This window comes from Panthera leo, chromosome A1, assembly GCF_018350215.1.
Source record: "Panthera leo isolate Ple1 chromosome A1, P.leo_Ple1_pat1.1, whole genome shotgun sequence".
Taxonomy (NCBI): domain Eukaryota; kingdom Metazoa; phylum Chordata; class Mammalia; order Carnivora; family Felidae; genus Panthera; species Panthera leo.
This window is the reverse complement of record NC_056679.1, coordinates 26,599,184-26,618,728: the sequence shown is the minus strand read 5'-3', so window position 1 is coordinate 26,618,728 and position 19,545 is coordinate 26,599,184. Positions and strand designations below refer to the sequence as shown.

At 38.8% G+C, this 19,545-nt stretch overlaps 1 protein-coding gene and 1 pseudogene across 1 annotated transcript in view; both read left to right on the top strand.

Moving 5' to 3' along the window:
• Positions 1–19,006, top strand: part of LACC1 (laccase domain containing 1) — a 34,101-nt gene extending 15,095 nt beyond the window's left edge. The window contains exon 8 of the transcript XR_006198741.1: positions 18,936–19,006. The gene's annotated coding sequence lies outside the window, so the exon portion shown is untranslated. The remainder of the gene's footprint in view (positions 1–18,935) is intronic.
• LOC122212316 lies at positions 16,463–16,821 on the top strand (annotated as a pseudogene).
• Positions 19,007–19,545: the final 539 nt, after the last annotated feature.

The following is a 19,545-nucleotide window of genomic DNA, read 5'->3' as shown; positions in this document are numbered from 1 at the left end:
CAACAAAATATAACAAAATTTTGCCATATCTAAGCAGTATCGTATACGGTGTGCTCTTGGCTTTGGGAGTAGATTCCCATGATTCATCACTTACATACGACATCCAGTGCTCATCCCAACAAGTGCCCTCCTCAATGCTCACCACTCGTTTTCCCTTCTCCCCCAGGCCCTGCCATCAACCCTCACTTTGTTCTCTGTATTTAAGAGTCTCTTATGCTTTGCCTCCCTCTCTGTTTGAAACTATTTTTTCCCCTTCCCTTCCCCCATGGTCTTCGGTTAAGTTTCTCAAATTCCACATATGAGTGAAAACATATGATATCTGTCTTTCTCTGACTGACTTATTTCACTTAGCATAATACCCTCTACTTACATTCACATTGTTTGCAAATGGCAAGATTTCATTCTTTCTCATTGCAAAATAGTATTCTATTGTATATATAAACCACATCTTTATCCATTCATCAGTTGATGAACATTTGGGCTCTTTCCATAATTTGGCTGTTATTGATAGCCCTGCTATAAACATTGGGGTACCTGTGCCCCTATGTATCAGTACTCCTATATCCTTTGGATAAATTCCTGGTAGTGCTATTGCTGGGTGGTGGGGTAGGTCTATTTTTAACTTTGTGAGGAACCTCCACACTTTTCCAGAGTGGCTGCACCAGTTTGCATTTCCACCAACAGTGCAAGAGGGTTCCCATTTCTCCACATCCTTGCCAACATCTGTTGTTTCCTGATTTGTTAATTTTAGCCATGCTGGCAGGTGTGAGGTGGCATCTCAGTGTGGCTTTGATTTGTATTTCCCTGATAATGCATGACATTAAGCATCTTTTCATGTGCTTGTTGGCCATCTGGGTGTCTTCTTTGGAAAAGTGTCTATTCACGTCTTCTGCCCATTTCTTCACTGGATTATTTGCTTTTTGGGTGTGGAGTTTGATAATTTCTTTATAGATTTTGCATACTAGTCCTTTAACTGGTATGTCATCTGCAAACATCTTTCCCATTCCATTGGTTGCCTTTTCGTCTTGTTGATTGTTTGCTTTGCTGTGCAGAAGCTTTTTATCTTGATGAGGCCCCAATAGTTCATTTTTGCTTTTATTTCCCTTGCCTTCAGAGATGTGTCGATTAAGAAGTTGCTGTGGCTGAGGTCAAAGAGATTGTTGCCTGTTTTCTCCTCGAGGGTTTTGATGGTTTCCTGCCTCACATTTAGGTCTTTCATCCAGTTTGAGTTTATTTTTGTGTATGGTGTAAGAAAGTTGTCCAGTTTCATTCTTCTGCATGTTGCTGTCCAGTTCTGTCAGCACTATTTGCTAAAGAGACTGTCTTTTTTCCATTGGATCCTCTTCCCTGCTTTGTCAAAGATTAGTCGGCCATACATGTGTGGGTCCAATTCTGGGTTCTATATGCTATTCCATTGGTCTATGTGTCTGTTTTTGTGCCAATACCATATACTGTCTTGATGATTACAGCTTTGTAATAGAGGCTGAAGTCCGGGATTGTGATGCGTCCTGCTTTGGTTTTCTTTTTCAACATTACTTTGGCTATTTGGGGTCTTTTGTGGTTCCATACAAATTTTAGGGTGTTTATTCTAGCTCTGTGCACTCTGACTGGGATTGCATTGAATGGGTAGATTGCTTTGGGTAGTACTGACATCTTAACAATGTTTATTCTTCCAATCCTAGAGCATGGAATGTTTTCCCATTTCTTTGTGTCTTCTTCAGTCCTTTGTAAGCTTTCTATAGTTTTCAGCATACAGACCTTTTACATCTTTGGTTAGGTTTATTCCTATGTATTTTATGGTTCTTGGTGAAATTGTAAATGAGATCAGTTTCTTTATTTCTTTCTGTTGCTTCGTTATTGGTGTATACAAATGCAACTGATTTCTGGACATTGATTTTGTATCCTGCGACTTTGCTGAATTCATGTATCACTTCTAGGAGTCTTTTGGTGGAGTCTTTTGGGTTTTCCATGTAGAGTATCATGCAAAAAGTGAAAGTTTGATTCCTTTGCCAGTTTGGATGCCTTTTATTTCATTTTGTTGTCTGATTGCTGTGGCTAGGACTTCCAACACTATGTTAAACAACAGTGGTTAGAGTGGACATCCCTGTCATGTTCCTGATCTCAGGGGAAAAGCTTTCAGTCTTTCCCACTGAGGATAATACTAGCTGTGGGCTTTTCATATATGACTTCTATGATGTTTAAGTATGTTCCTTCTATCCTGACTTTCTTGAGGGTTTTTATTAAGAAAGGATGTTGTATTTTATCAAAGGCTTTTTCTGCATCTATTGATAGGATCATGTTTCTTATCTTTTCTTCTGTTAATGGGATGGATCACACTGAATGATTTGTGAATATTGAACCAGCCCTGCAGCCCAGGAATGAATCCCACTTGATCATGGTGAATAATTCTTTTGATATACTGTCGAATTCAATTTGCTAGTATCTTGTTGAGAATTTTTGCATCCATGTTCATTAGGGATATGGCCTATAATTCTCCTTTTTTGTAGGGTCTCACAGAAGCTTTCCTTCCGTTTCTATTTTTTGGAACAGCTATTAACTCTGCTTTAAATGTCTGATAGAATTCCCCTGGGAAGCCATCTGGCCCAGGACTCTTATTTGTTGGGAGAGTTTTGATAACCAATTCAAATTCTTCATTGGTTATGGATCTGTTCAAATTTTCTGTTTCTTTCTGTTTGAGTTTTGGTAGTGTGTGGGTGTCTAGGAATTTGTCCATTTCTTCCAGGTTGTCCAGTTTTTGACATATAATTTTTCATAGTATTCTCTTAATTGTTCTTATTTCTGTGGTGTTGTGATCTCTCCTCTTTCATTCGTGATTTTATCTATTTGGGTTTTCTCTCTTTTCTTGAGAAGTCTGGCTAGTGGGTTATCAGTTTTGCGTATTCTTTCAAAAACCAACTCTTAGATTTATGGATCGGTTCTACTCTTTTTTTTTTTTTTGGATTCTATATTGTTCATTTCTACTCTAGTCTTTGTTATTTCTGTTCTTCTGCTGAGTTTTGGTTTTCTTTGCAGCTCTGCTTCTAGTTCCTTTAGGTGTGAGGTTAGGTTTTGTATTTGGGATTTTTCTTGTTTTTTGAGATCGGCCTGGATTGCAATGTATTTTCCTCTTAGGACTGCCTTTGCTACATCCCAAAGGGTTTGGACTGTTGTGTTTTCATTTTCATTTTCTTCCATATATTTTTTAATTTCTTCTTTAATTGCCTGGTTGATCCATTCATTCTTTAGTTGGATGTTCTTTAACCTCCATGCATTTTGAGGCTTTCCAAATTTTTCTTGTGGTTCATTTCAAGTTTCATAGCCTTGTGATCTGAAAATATGCATGGTATGATCTCAATTCTTTTGTATTTATTGAGGGCTGTTTTGTGACCCAGTATGTGATCTATCTTGGAGAATGTCCTATGTGCACTCAAGAAGAATGTGTATTCTGTTGCTTTTGGATGAAAAGTTCTGAATATATCTGTCAAGTCCATCTGTTCCAGTGTATCATTCAGGGCCGTTGTTTCTTTATTGATTTTCTGCCTAGATGATTTGTCCATTGTTGTAAGTGGAGTATTAAAGTCACCTGCGATTACTGTTTTCTTATCAATAAGATTGCTTATGTTTGTGATTAATTGATTTATATATTTGGGTGCTATCAATTAGGGGGCATAAACATTTACAATTGTCAGCTCTTCTTGATGGATAGACCTTGTAATTATGATATAATTCGCTTCTTCATCTCTTACGGTCTTTAGTTTAAAATCTAGTTTGTCTGATGTAAGTATGGCTACTCCAGTTTTCTTTTGACTTCCAGTAGCATGATAGATGGTTCTCCATCCCCTCACTTTCAATCCGAAGGTGTCCTCAAGTCTAAAATGGGTTTCTTGTAGACAGCAAAAAGATGGGTCTTGTTTTTTTATCCATTCTGATACCCTATGTCTTTTCATTGGAGCATTTAGTCCATTTACATTCAGAGTGATTTTTGAAAGATATGGATTTAGTGTCATTGTGTTATCTGTAGGTTCCATGCTAGTGGTGATGTCTTGTCCTTTGTCGTCTTTGCAGCATTCCACTCACAGAGTCCCCCTTAGGATCATTTGCAGGGCTGGTTTGGTGATCATGCACTCCTTTATCTGGGAAAGCCTTTATCTCTCCTTCTATTATGAATGACAACCTTGAAGGATAAAGGATTCTTGGCTGCATATTGTTCTTAACACATTAAATATTTCCTGCCACACCCTTCTGGCCTGCCAAGTTTCAGTGGACAGGTCTGCTACTACCCTTACGTGTCTACCCTTGTAGGTTAAGGCCCATTTGTCCCTAGATGCTTTCAGAATTCCCTTTATCTTTGTATTTTGCTAGTTTTGCTATGATATAGTGTGGTTAAGATCTATTCTTATTGATTCTTAAGGGAGTTCTCTGTGCCTCCTGGATATAAGTGTCTGCTTCCTTCCCCGGATTAGGGAAGTTCTCAGCTATAATTTTTCAAGTAAACCTTCTGCCTCTTTCTCTCTCTCTTCTTCTGGAACTTCTGTGATACAGATATTATGTTTCATTGAATCACTTAGATCTCTAATTCTCCCCTCATGGTCTAGTATTTTCTTATCTTTTTCTCAGCTTTATCATTTTCCGTAATTTTATCTTCTTTTTCACTTATTCTCCCCTCTGCTTTCTCCATCCTTGCTGTCACTGCAACTAGTTTATTTTGTACCTCATTAACAGCATTTCTTAATTTGTCATGACTATTCTTATTTCCTTGATCTTTGCAGCAATAGATTTTCTGGTATCTTCTATGCTTTTTTAAAGCCCAGCTATTAATCTTAAGACTATTATTCCAAATTCTTAATGAGATATATTGTTTATATCTGTTTTGAGCAATTCTCTAGCTGTCATTTCCTGGAATTTCTTTTGAGGAGAATTCTTCCATTTCATCATTTTGTTTGGTTTTCTGTCCTTTACGTGTTTTAATAGCTTGTTATGTGTCCTGCAACTGTGAGAACTACGCATATTAAAAAGGGGTCATACACTGTCCAGGGCCTGGCCCTTCAGGAGGTGTTTTTGGAGTGTGTTGTGTGCTCTCTGTTATTTTGACTCTAGTTGCTTTATCTCCCTACTCATAGCGGTGGTTTGGACCTTCTTCCACTTGTGCTTTGATTTGTTCATTGAAGTAACCCTGGAAAAAATTCAAAACGGGGGGGGGGGGGTGGTAGAAGAAGCCTTATTCCATACAAAGGGAGAAATGACAAGAGTGGGGAAAAAGAAAAGAAAAAAAAATGACCAGAGAATCAGAGAAACTATACTATATGGCTTAATCCAGAGAGAAAGAGGAAAATAAAGAAGAAGGAGATACAGAAGAGGTGTAAAAAGAATAGATTTAAAATGTCCCATTAAACAAACCACCAACTAGAATAGAGAAGAGAAGAAATAAGAGGAAGAAAAGAAAGAAAAAAGTTATATATATGTGTGTATGTGTATACATATACATATACACGTAAACATATACATACACACACACACACACACACACACACACACACACACAAAATAAGAATTGACCAAGAATCAAACCAGAAAATGCAAAAACGCTGGGAGGATATCTGATGCTGCCTTGGAACCAGTGGCTGTGCTGGTTTGGAGGAGGGGCCGTCTGGTTCAGTCAGTGTCAATCTTGGTTGGCAGGTAGCAGTTACCAGGCATGGAGGGGCGCGGTTTGGTGTAGGTGGGTCCCGCCTCCACTGTGGCCCTCTGTCCTATTCCCTGAAGCCCCACCTTGTTGGTGATGGAGAGAAAAATGGCACACCCAGTCTCTTTTCCCTGGACTGGGTGTCCCAAATCACTGTGTTCAGGCGTTTGTCACAGTGCTGGGTGGTCGCGAATGGGCTGGCTTCTCTTGCTCTACAGTCATTCGTGCCTCCCATGTGCTTGTCTGGGATTCAAACCCTGATGTCTTAAATTCCTCTTCACCTGCCCCTGTTCCAGGGTAGTGCCACTCCACCCAGCCAGGGGACAAAGGGCCTCAGGCTGGCCGGCACCTGCAGGATCTTTTGTCCTTGGAGAGGCTATATGCCTTCTTCCCACAGCACTCAAGGGAGGGGACTGTGCTCTCTGACTGCGCCTCTGAGCTCGCTACCAAGCCAGGGTTCGATCCCCTCCTCCCCAGGCGCACGCACAGGGCGGCTGGCCCCAGTCCAGAGGAAGTCCCACAACCCTGGTTTGTCACTCCTAAGGCTGTTTGCAAGTTAGAAATTGGTTCTTTCTCCATTTTTTCCATTCCCCGGTATGTGGCCCAGAGAGGTTTTTCTCTTGTCCAAATATAATCCTACACTTCCACAGCCTCTCTTTCTCTTTCTTTTTTTTTTTTTTTTTTTAAATTTTTTTTTCAACATTTTTTTATTTATTTTTGGGACAGAGAGAGACAGAGCATGAACGGGGGAGGGGCAGAGAGCGAGGGAGACACAGAATCGGAAACAGGCTCCAGGCTCCGAGCCATCAGCCCTCTCTTTCTTTTGTCTCTCCACAGAGGGGGATCCCTCCCCTCCTGGCCTACGCGGCCCATTCTATCTCTCCCAATTCACAATCACATGCCTATGGCCCACCAAGCTGTCCCCGTGGGCCCCTGGAGATATTTTTGTCACCCTGTAGCCCGTCTTCTGGCCTCCATACTGCTGTGTTTGAGAGATGAAGGAACTTCGGGCCCCCTACTTCTCTGCCATGTTGACTCCTCCAACTCATAGCCATTCTCTAAGACTCAGACCAGGGGTCATCTTTTCCAGAACATTTTTGTTGGTCATTTTCTTGAGTACTATCTTGTGTATCATTTTTTTTTATAGTCCTCAGTGTACTGATTTTTAAGTGTTGGTCTGTTTACTTGTCTACTGGTATATGTCAGCTCTATCAGAGTAAAGACCAGGTCTTAACTCATCTTCATTTTTTAAATATCTAGCGAAGATTAACACATTGTAATCACCTATATCTATAGAAAGAAAAAAGGGAGGGAAAAGGGGAGGAATTCTGTATTGATTAGCACAAAGTCTGAAAGGATAAAGATAATAAACCATTTGGGGCGTTGTTGTGTGTGTGTATTGTCATTTTCTGCCAAGTAGTTTTCTATCTTCAATATTTAGTTGAATTTATTTAAATATAAATTATAACAATACATTAATGTCATTTTAAGGAAAGAATATCTAAGATGGAGATCTGTTTTAAAGTGTTCATCCATGTTTCTTTAAAACATTAGAATTTCCAGTTTCCAATTCATGTAACAATATAAACTTTAAATTATTGCTTTAAAAAACATGTCTTCTATGGGAATGATGTATGTTAGAGATCAATATGTGTTTTCAAAACTGTTGATTTCTCTCCACTCCTGTAATAATATATTCTAGTATTTATCTTATATTACACAAGAGCCTTGGTCCCTGACCCCATGGAATGAACTTACTTACATCCCATTAATGAAAGGAATACATTCATTTAATCAAATCACTATGACAGGGATCCATAGAGTGAAGATCAAATAGGTAGGTCTCTTCCATGAAAATTCAATAGCTTGTCAATAGTTCTGTTGATATTTGAAAGTAAAGTAGTAAAAGTATTTTGTTTTGTTTTGGTAGACTCTATTTCTAGAGCAATAGTTCTCAACATAGGCTGCATTAATAGACTTACCTGTTAAGCTTTAAAAATCACCCCAAATCAATTCAGTTAGAATGGTGGGTACGAGTGTTACACAGTAACATCAGTGTACTTGAAAGCTTTCTTGATGATTTTAATGTGTAGCCAATGTTGAGGACCACTGCTCACTGGGTACTTTTATATCTTCAATGTTTAGCTGAACTTATTTAAATAATGATATATTAAAGGCACTATAAAGAAAGAACTTTTGCAATAGAGATCTATTTTAGGGCTTTCAGCCATGTTTTTTGTTTTGTTTTGCTTTGTTTTACCCATCATTAGACTTGCTTGTTTCCAACTCGTAGTAAATTTGGGAATATTGAGTCCAATCTGATCTAAATTTAAAACTTCTTCTCTTCCCAACTTGGACCAGACAGGCATTGTTTGATCCCATTGGCAAAAGGCATACTTACTTACCACTTATTGTAAAAGTGGTGGATTCCCCGAGTTAAAGATTTTTAACATAGGACACAAATAGATGTACAAAGAGTGCACCTGGGTCCCTCTCCAGTGCGCCTATGGGACTTGGCGGTAAGGGAAACTCACTCAAATGTAATTTCATCCTACTTGCTAATTGTGAATAATGAAGTCATTTGTGCCTGACTCAGGCATCTCATGTCTTCTGTCAACATTCATGAAACAGTGATAGGCTAACTTACTAGCTTATAAGTAGGATTAGATGAATAAATCCCAGACCCAGCAAAGAACAGGCACCCTAGTTACTTGACTCCCTATCTAGAGTTGTTCAAAAGTGGATGGATAAATCTCTTCATGAGGATACTGCATAAACATAGCAAGATATAAAACCCCAAACTAGTTTTCCTTGGACTTTCAATGTCCTTCCAATTGCGTGAATTTTATTATTCTTTTTAGAAAACATAGTACATAGGTTTAGACTTGTCTACAGAATACCAGAAGAATCTTATGGAGTTATTCCATGAGAAGTATATTTGTTGTGCCCCTTCAAGTTGAACCACTAGGAAATCTCTCCATAAACATGACATCAATACATAAATGACCCAGCTTCCATCCATTGTCTCTATATATCCCTACTCTAATAAATCTTTATTTGCTTTCAGATGAAGGGAAACTCAAGATTATTATGCCAAAAATGTAATTGATCAAAACTGTTAGCACCCTGGGGAGTCAAGGTTTAAATGTCTAGTCTCTGCCTTGAGAACCCTTTCTGCCTTATTGTAAGTTAAATACGCCTGACTTGTTTTATTGGAAATCCATGGACATTAAGTTTCATTGGCATTAATGAGACTTTAGTATCTAAAGCAGAGGTAAGAACGCTCAATATTTTTCTCTCATTGCTGAAAGCCTCTGATAATGTTTATCAGAATACTTCGAAAATGTATATTAAGATCTAGTCTGGCATTCTAAATGAGTGGTAATGCAGGTTTGGGTCACCTATGATATCTGACCTTCACTGAGCATAAACATAGCTTTAACACTAACATGGTCATAATTAACCTCTTACTGTCATCTTCCTTTGTCTTTCCCTTTGCAAATGCTTTGTGTATCATGCACATGCATCCACTGGGTGGCGATATGTACTCAAGAATGTATACTGTTTCTTGTCATTACCTACCCACCCCCCCCCCCCCATCTAACTGAATTTAAGATGTCAAACATTTTTATGTGGAAAATAGCCATTGTATCAAATAATAAGAAAGAGTATTGTCAGAACTCAAGCCCCTAACTAGAAGTGACTACAGACATTTTAATGTTAATACTTCCTGCCACTTACTGACAACCACGTTGGCTCTCCTCCCAATATGTCCACAAACACACATTTGCAAAATAAGTGATTCTTCATGCTCTTCCCATCTCTCAGCATTTTATGGATTCATATGTCACTCCTTGAAACATACACATGCCCTTTTTAAATTCCCCTAACCTATTTTTCCAACTCCAATACTCTTATTATCTTATTTCTGTAGCTCTTGCCTGACAATGGACCCTTCCCTTTTTCCATACACATTTATTCAAAAAATCAAATAATATAATGTTAAGAGATTTTTACATATCATTAACTTTGACTACCTAATTTTTTTTCCAGATGAGCCAACTGAAATCCCAATATAAAGTCAATAATGTTAGTGCTGGATGGGAGATTAGAAATCATCTACTTAGAGATTCTACATATACCAGTGTTGAGACCCAGAGACCTAGTGACTTTCTTAGGGTCATCCCACAAGTAGTGATGTGGAACCACACATTTACTCTCTTGACCTGCAGGCCAGAGCTCTTTTCACCACAGAGCTTTGCCTCGTTTAATCATCGATTTATACACTTAACTAATTCACCCATTCAACAAAAATTGTTTGAGTAGCGGCTCTGTTCCTGGCACTGTGCTAAGGTTTGTAGGTACAAATTTGGATACTTTACACCACTTTAAAAAATTGAATCTAAAATTGGGTAAACTGCCACCAGGTGGCATAAGTCCTCAAATTGGCAAGGACATTTATTAGGCAGTTTATAGGTAACCATTCAGTTTTCCTTCGTAGACATTTTTTTTTTTTTTTCAAACTGAGATGGTGAGAACTAGTCTGAATGTGTAATCCAGACTTCTTTTCTGTTGAGGTGCTGCCAATCTGCCAGTCTCCCAGGTACAAGTCTTTGAGTTATTTTTCTGTTTCATGTTTTGCTGATTGAGTCACTGTTCCTTCCCTCACCTTTAGCTTCTTTATAAAAACCTTCAATTTAGCAATGTCAGGAAATGTCAGGAAAAAAAAAATACCTTGGGCTAGTCTCAGCCTACTGCGAGTTCACTGCTACTTCTGAGCCTTTGTTCCTGCTGTTCCCTTCCCTAAAATTTCTTCTCTTTTAAACTCATCCTTGACTTACCAGTATCCAACAAATATTTGAATGGTAATTATGGTGATGGTAATATATGAAATGCCAAACCACATACTCTGTTTCCATACCAGAATTTGCGATGTCCCTCTCTACCCTTTTGAGAGTAAAGAAGATCTAGTCGGTAAAATGGGTATATGAAAATAGATTGAAGGCAATTACCAGACCATAGTATCAGTCTTGCAGTGGTGGTCGAGAAAGAAATTGGTCCTTGAGTTAGGCTTGAAGGTAACTCAGATAATATAAATGGGTAGAGTCAAAGGTGGTTTTAGAATAGTGAGATGAGGGGCGCCTGGGTGGCGCAGTTGGTTAAGCGTCTGGCTTCAGCCAGGTCACGATCTTGCAGTCCGTGAGTTCGAGCCCGCGTCAGGCTCTGGGCTGATGGCTTGGAGCCTGGAGCCTGTTTCCGATTCTGTATCTCCCTCTCTCTCTGCCCCTCCCCCGTTCATGCTCTGTCTCTCTCTGTCCCAAAAATAAATAAAAAACGTTGAAAAAAAAATTTTTTTTAAATAAAAAAAAAAAAGAATAGTGAGATGAAATGGCATGGTATTTCAAAGTTTGACAATTTTAGCATGGGTAGAAGGTATGATGTGTATAGGTAAATGGTCAAAGTTGAAATTAAAAAGAAAGGGACAGTTTATGAGGGTCCTTGAATGACATGCAAAGAAGTTAGGACTTTGTCCTTTAGGCATTAAAAGTCATTACAATATTTAGGAAGGAGGGTGACACAAACAGATTTGTATTTTAGAAAGATCATCCCTAGGTGTATGTGGCATGAATTGGAAAGAGGTGAGACCAGATACAAGGCCAGCAGTTAGGAAATGACCATAGAACCTGGTGGGGGGTATTAAGGCCTGAACCAAGGTAAAAACTGTGCTGAAAGAGAGTCAGGGATGGATCTGAGAGCATCAACAGAATTTGACAATATGATATTGTGATTTATAATAAGAAATATGTATTTGGTCTTTTTCCCCTTTCCTGGCAGGGAGCTGCTAAAACTCAAGGAATTTCCTAACAGCAGAGAACCATAAAGGTGTCTTTTTTTACGTTAATGAGATGACTTTTGGAAAACTCCTTTGTAACCAAAGGATGGGGTCTGGTTGCCAGGAGAACTGAGGTAATACTGAAAGGTTTCGGACTGAAAGTTCCCTGAAGGAAAGGGAGAAAGAGCCAGGACTAGAGGTTGAATCAGTCACCAACGGTCAGTGACCAGTGGTTTAATCCATTGTGTCTATGTAATGAACCCAAAATGATGGGTTTCTGAGAGCTTCCAGGTTGGTGAACACACAGTGTGAACACACAGAGATAGTATGGAAGCTCCCTGCCCTTTCCCCATACCTTGCCCTATGCATTTCTTCCATCTGGCTGTTCCTGAGTCCTATCCTTTTATAATAAACCAGTAATCCACTGAGTAAAATGTTGCTCTGAGTTTTGTGAGCCATTCTAGCAAATTTTCAAACTTGAGGAGGGAGTCTTGGGACCCTCCAATCTATAGCTGATTGTGACAACCTGGATTTGGGATTGGCAAATAAAGTGGAGGGGGGTGAGGGTAAGAATGGGTATGGGGGATGAACACAGTCCTGTGAGACTGAGCCTTTAGGCTGTGGAATTGGATGCTATCTCCAGGTACTGTCTTCACTGAGTTGAATTGTAGGACACCATCTGGTGTTGGAGAATTGCTTGGTGATGTGTGGGAAAATTTCTCCCCACAAATTGGAATTGGTTACAGAACATTCAGATGAGGAATAAAATATGAGAGTAAGGACAAAATGCTAGGTGGCCGCCAGGTTCCTGGCTTAGGTCACTGGGTGAATGATGATGTCATCAAATATGATAGAGGATGCAGGAGGCCAGACAGCCTTAGAGGATGGTGGTGAATGTCTTGAGTTTACCTTAGGACATATTGTCTGATTATTTTCACTAATCAACTTCATACATTATGAACATATAGGTTAGAATGAAAGATCTCAGTAAAGAAAAACTCCCTTATAAACATCCATCAATTAACATGTCTGTCAAAAATATTTTAGTGCTTCTTTTATGTCTTATAAGGAGTCAAGTGCACTAGGTATGTGGACCACACATCCCAAGTTTTCCACAGTAGTTTCATTTTCATATTATTCTTTTCAATAGAGGCAATTCATTAAATGTATAATTAATGTGATTTAATTTTTATGTCTTGTAAGCCTTTGCTCATAAGTTCAAAAGCATAAGTTTTAAGAGGTTTAATAAGGCCTGAGTCCTACCAATAAGAAATCTGTAGTCTAATCTGGAAGAACTCAACATCTATTAAAGAACCATTTAGTGCTAAATTTTGATATTGTGGGGCATCCAGAAAGTGGCTGTCATTTTTGGAAGGAGGAATCAGGGCTAAGGTGAAGCTGGAATTGCAGCAGTGCTCCAATAAGGAATCTGAAAAAGTATCTGGAAAAGCAGACAATGGGTGAGGAAAGCAGCATTAGGAAAAACACTTAAGTTGGACATGGCCTCAGTGTGTTCAATGGAGACTGAGGACCATGGCCTGCCTATCTTGATTAGTCTTTTGATTCAGCCACAGAGAGTGGCTGATAGGTTGTTTGACTCCTATTCCTGCTTTCCCACACCTACCTCCTCTTTAGTGTTCACTTTGTGATTATTTTTCTAAGGTATAATGAAGATTTCTAGCGATGCAGTTTCCATGATCTCTTTTTCCATTCCCTTGCTGTCTTTTTAAAATTTTCATCTCATTGTGAATTTCCACTTTTCTGACCTACATCCTAAAAGTTTGCTAAATTTTATATTCCCTAATCACCTTAGTTTCTATGTTTGGTAACATCCCATTTGCCTATGAGGTCCACATGCAGCCTTTTGAGGCAATGTAACTGAAATTCCCATTAGAACTAACTGTGTAATAATGGGATCTTCTTCCAACATATTTTCTTTTTTTTTTTTTTTTTTTTTTTTTTAGAATTTTCAATGTCTGTTGAGCATAAAATTTTATTTTATTTTATTTTTATTTTTTAATATATGAAATTTACTGTCAAATTGGTTTCCATACAACACCCAGTGCTCATCCCAAAAGGTGCCCTCCTCAATACCCATCACCCACCCTGCCCTCCCTCCCACCCTGCCCTCCCTCCCACCCCCCATCAACCCTCAGTTTGTTCTCAGTTTTTAACAGTCTCTTATGCTTTGGCTCTCTCCCACTCTAACCTCTTTTTTTTTTTTTTTTCCTTCCCCTCCCCCATGGGTTTCTGTTATGTTTCTCAGGATCCGCATAAGAGTGAAACCATATGGTATCCGTCTTTCTCTGTATGGCTTATTTCACTTAGCATCACACTCTCCAGTTCCATCCATGTTGCTACAAAAGGCCATATTTCATTTTTTCTCATTGCCACGTAGTATTCCATTGTGTATATAAACCACAATTTCTTTATCCATTCATCAGTTGATGGACATTTAGGCTCTTTCCATAATTTGGCTATTGTTGAGAGTGCCGCTATAAACATTGGGGTACAGGTGCCCCTATGCATCAGTACTCCTGTATCCCTTGGATAAATTCCTAGCAGTGCTATTGCTGGGTCATAGGGTAGGTCTATTTTTAATTTTCTGAGGAACCTCCACACTGCTTTCCAGAGCGGCTGCACCAATTTGCATTCCCACCAACAGTGCAAGAGGGTTCCTGTTTCTCCACATCCTCTCCAGCATCTATAGTCTCCTGATTTCTTCATTTTGGCCACTCTGACTGGCGTGAGGTGGTATCTGAGTGTGGTTTTGATTTGTATTTCCCTGATAAGGAGCGACGTCCAACATATTTTCAAGAGCTGTGGACAAATAAATGTGGAAGTGAAACATCCGTAATGTGACAAGGATATGTATCAGTGCCTCCTGCATGGTAGGCATTTGATAAATCTTTTCAAATGAATTGGTTTTATATAATAACCTGTTCATAAGGAAAAGAATGCATCTTTTCTGGCGTATGCTTTGCAGAGCACTTTTTACTATCAGAACAAGAAATACAGTAGGAGGCTCAAAGGATAAGCAGTTAGGCCATGGTTCTTCTGGGTACAATTTCCTCTGGCATCTCCTTCAGTCAAGTCAAGCTGACTCCTATGCTCTGAGTGGAGGTGAGGGACAGGGAACTGGTATGCCAACCCCCTTCTGTCCAGCGGGCCCTAGCCCAGAGATCTGTATGAAGTATATCAAAACACTCGTCCAAATGGCTAATGTCCACTTTAGCTATTTGTTCACAAATAGGAGTTCTGAATGCTTTGGAAACAGTTTGTTCTTTAAACTTTGTGAGCATTCCTTTTATAATATGTTTATACTCTTTGTTGAATAAGCTACTAATGTCTCTGTTAGAGCAAAATTAAAATTCATCTAGGCTCACTTTGATGGTTAATCACAAATTTCATTTAGCAACGTCCAAATTAATGAGATTTTTATTATGTATGTATGTATATGTATATAGGGTTACATGTGTATGAATTAAGAATGATAGCAATTTAGAACTGGGAGGAAACATACAGAAGAGTTCTGTTTAAAGCTTACATTTTACCGATGAAGAGATCTGTGACTGGTAAATTATTCTTTTTTCTTGGACTCAAGAGACTAGTTCTATATTTAAACACAATCCAGAAATAGCCTCTTTAAAGACATAATTTGCTACGATTCCATGACTCTGGAGCAGGTTACATGTTACATAATGCTCTTATTTTTATTAGCTGTGTCTTATCATCGTCTGTAAGTCTACAGGCACTTTGAAAGTAGAGATTTTGTTGTATTTATTTTGCATTTTACACAATACCTGCTTCATCCCGCATCTGATACTGGACTGAACATTAAGCCATCTGTAGGCAGCCATGATCCTACACTGAAATTAAGGAAACAGGCCTTAAGGTGGTAGGTCTCTTGTGAGTTTTGCACATTTTCTTTTGCTTCAGAACATCTGATAGTTTCCCTAGACCTTGTTTGCTGATAGAAACCTAACCAATTTGACAATATATTTCATATTAAAAAATAATAATAATATAAAAACAGGGAGGGGGACAAAACAGAAGAGACTCATGAATATGGAGAACAAACTGAGGGTTACTGGAGGGGTTGTGGGAGGGGGGATGGGCTAAATGGGTAAGGGGCACTAAGGAATCTACTCCTGAAATCATTGTTGCACTATATGCTAGCCAATTTGGATGTAAATAAAAAAAAAAAAAAAGAAAGAAAACAAGTTAAAAAAAAGAAAAGAGAAAAAGAAACCTAAGTTGACAGTCTTCACCTGATATTATAAAGCTGCGTCTCTGCATTCGGGCCCTCCCATCCCATTGTTTCCCCACCCCAAAACCAACACCTGATTTGGACTGGACCGAATTTACCATTCCCCAGTTTGGATACAAATTAGAATTGTTACCACTGTATGGGGCCACCTTCCTTGTGCCCCTCAGTTCATCCTCCTTCCTGCCATGCTGAGTATAACACAGGCAGCCTGCTGTAATCCCACTCTTTGAGAGCTTAAACTATTGATTACCTGTCACTATTACACAAATGAAATTGGTGTTGAACAATTTGAAAGAAAAGATTTTGTCAATTATTCACTTGACAAGTATTTATTGAGTACCTAATATATACGAATACTGCATGATGTTGCATGTGCTAGAGATACAACAGGGAACAAGACCAAATCCCTGCCCTCATGGAGTTGACATCCTAGTCCAGAAGAAACATGAAAAACAAACAAATGAATAGACATATAATATAAAGTTATTGCTAAAAAGTAAGTGCTGTGAAGGAACATAAAGCAGGGAAAAGGAATAGAAAGTGACATCACTAATCAAAATCACTAATGTGAAGGAATGCAAATCAAAACCACAATGAGACATCACCTCATACCTGTTTGCATGGCTATTATCAAAAAGACAAGAGATAACAAGTACTGGCAAGAATGTGAAGAAAGAGAGCCTTGTGCACACTTGGTGGGAATTGGTGCAGCCACTGTGGAAAACAGGATGGAGATTCCGCAAAAAATTAAAAATAGAGCAACCAAAACTGGGTAACTGAAGACATGAATGAGATGCTGGTGGTGACGGGGCCCTATAGACAGCCGCAGATGAACTGCTTCGACCCCGTGAAGATGGGCTTTTGTGATGGGCTGTGCAGTGGGTGTGGTGGCTGAGGCACTTTCTGGCACCTTTTCCTCAGGAAAAGGATTAAAGTGTGGGGTCAGGAGTTGATGGTGGGATCAGGAAAACCATGATGCAGGGTGGCAGCACCTTTGGCACATTCATGGCCATCGGGATGGGCATCCAATGCTAATCAGGGCAGTGGTTGCCCACTACAGCTACTCCTTCCCATCAGTCCCAGCTCACATACTATAATAAAAGGTTTTGAGTAGTTAAATAAGAGCCACCATATGATCCACAAATTCAACTTCTGGATATTTATCTGAAGACAACAAAACCACTGATTTGAAAAGATAAATGTACCCCTATATTCATTGCAGCATTATTTATGATAGCCAAGATGCAGAAACAACCTAAGTGTCTATCAATGTATGACTGGATAAAGAAGATCCACATACACAATGGAATATTACTCAGCCATAAAAGGAAGGAAATCCTACCATTTACAATGACGTGGATGGACTTCAAGAGCATTATGCTAAGTGAAATAAGTCAGATACAGAAAGACAAATACCATATGATCTCACTTATATGTGGAATCTAAAAAAATATATATAAAAATAAACTCCTCCCCCCCCCCCAAAAAAAAATCAAGTCCATAGATACAGAGAATAGATTGGTGGTTGCCAGAGGTGGGGGTGGGGTGGGCAAATGAGTGAAGGAAGTCAAAAGGTTTAAACTTCCTGTTATAAAGTAAAGAAGTCCTGAGGATTTAATGTAATAATGGTGACTATCATTAGTAACACTATAATGTATATTTGAAAGTTGCTGAGAGAGTAGATTTTTAAAGTGATAAAAAAATAGAAAAAAAAAATGACAGGAGGGAGTGCTGTTTTAGAAAGAATGATCAGGGAAGGCCTAGGCTAGAGACATTTTGGAATCATTTGCGCAGATGGTATTGAAAGTCATCGGACAAGTGAGATCATGTAAGGAAGAAATGTACTTAGTGAGGAGACGTCTGAGGGCTCAACCCTGAGGCATTCCAGCATGAGAGGTAGGGAACTGAAGAGGATTCAGGAAAGAAGGTCAAGAAGGAACAGCCACTGAGGTAGAAGGACAGGCAGGAGAGTGTAGTGTTCTTGGAAGTCAAATTGAGAAAGTACTTCAAAAAGGAGGACAATCAACTTAGACCAGAAATCAACTTTAGAATTTGACAATTAGAAGTTAATTGGTGATCAAGGACACAGTTTTGTTGAAATAGTGAGACCCTGATAGGAGTAAGTTCTAGAGAGAATGAAAGGAGAAGAAAGGGAGGGTGAATGTGCACACTACCTTTGCACTACATTGCTACGAAAGGAAGCAGAAGATAGGCAGTACCTAGAGAGGGCTGTGACTAAGAGAAGCTTTGATTTTTCTAAAATGGGAGAAAGAACATCACTTTTGTGTGCAGAGAACAAAGATACAGCAGAAAGAAAGCTGATGATGCAAGAGAGAGGGGTTATCGTATAGGCAAGTTGTGGTGAGATTCAGTGTGCGTGCAGACCACATTTCCTCCAGTAAAAGCCTAACTTTCAGCCAAAGAGTTAAGGCATTGCAAAAGAAGGCAAACGGGCAATGGTAAATTAACCATTTTGGCGAGTGTGTATTTCATTTCTGCTCCATTTTGCTCTCTCATCATTAAGTTACTATGCATAATATAAGTGAAGTTATACTGATAGTAAGAATGTTGATATACAGAATTTTAGACAGTGACCCTTCAGTGAAATTAATGGTATCTGAATGAATTATTTGTGGTTTCGAATCCTAGAACAACTTGAAATGTACACTCTTCAGTGTATGGTAAATAAACTATCACATCCTTGCAATTAGACCCATATCATTAAAGTAATAGCAGCTTCCTTTTTGTAGCATGTCTGCTAATGGAGGTTTGGTTTTCTTGAGGAAAGCCTCAGAGAAAACCCAAATGGGAAAAGTATGACCCTACCAACAGAAAATACAACCTTTCCTGTTTGGATTTTTCTCTTTATAGTACTTCAGTTCTTAGTTCCCAGGCATAAATAGGGGTAGAAACTGACCTAAAGTCCAATGTACTTAAAAAAACAAATTCTACAGGATGAGGAATTTCGATGAGATAAATAAGAAACAAGATTTTCAGGACATCACAGTTGTGATCAGAAAGGGGAGCACTCTCAGTGAATATAAAACCTTAAGACAGATGTGATGGATTCCTGTCAGTGTAAAATTAGAGACTTTTAGATTTAGAGAAAGACAATAAAGATCATCTATTCCAACCACTTTATTTTACAGATGAATAAACTCCGTGACCGAGTGATTAAATTACTTAATACGAAGATGCAGAGGTGATTAGTGGCTGTGTTGGGTGAGTTTTAGAATTAACACAAAGAAAACTAAAATAATGATGATAACATTTATTGAGTGCTTTCATATACCAGGCGCCGTGCTGACTACTTTACAGTGATAATCTCAATTAAAATTTACAGCAACGGTTATACAGCACTATACGAGGTGGAAAGTAGGAGATTTCTTAACTGCTACTTAATTGACTTACCAAATTCACTACTTATCTCCATTACCTTCTCTTTAAATAACTGATTGATGCAGGTGCCATGATGAATACTTGAGGCTAGTAAGTTTCTTTCAAAAATTTCTTTCTACTTATCTAATCTGTAATCTATCTGTAGGCATAATCTACATTGGTGTCAGTATCACTTGGGGACTTGTTTAAAAAAACATACCCAGACTCCAAGGCTTGATAGCAAGTGTCTCTCATCCTCTTTGGACTAGTGGCTACTCAAGACACGCTTGTCTTATGGTAAAAGGCAGGAGTTAAGAGAGCAAGACCAATTGTGCAAGCACAGTTCAAACTTCTGTTTATGTCACATCCAAACATCCTGTT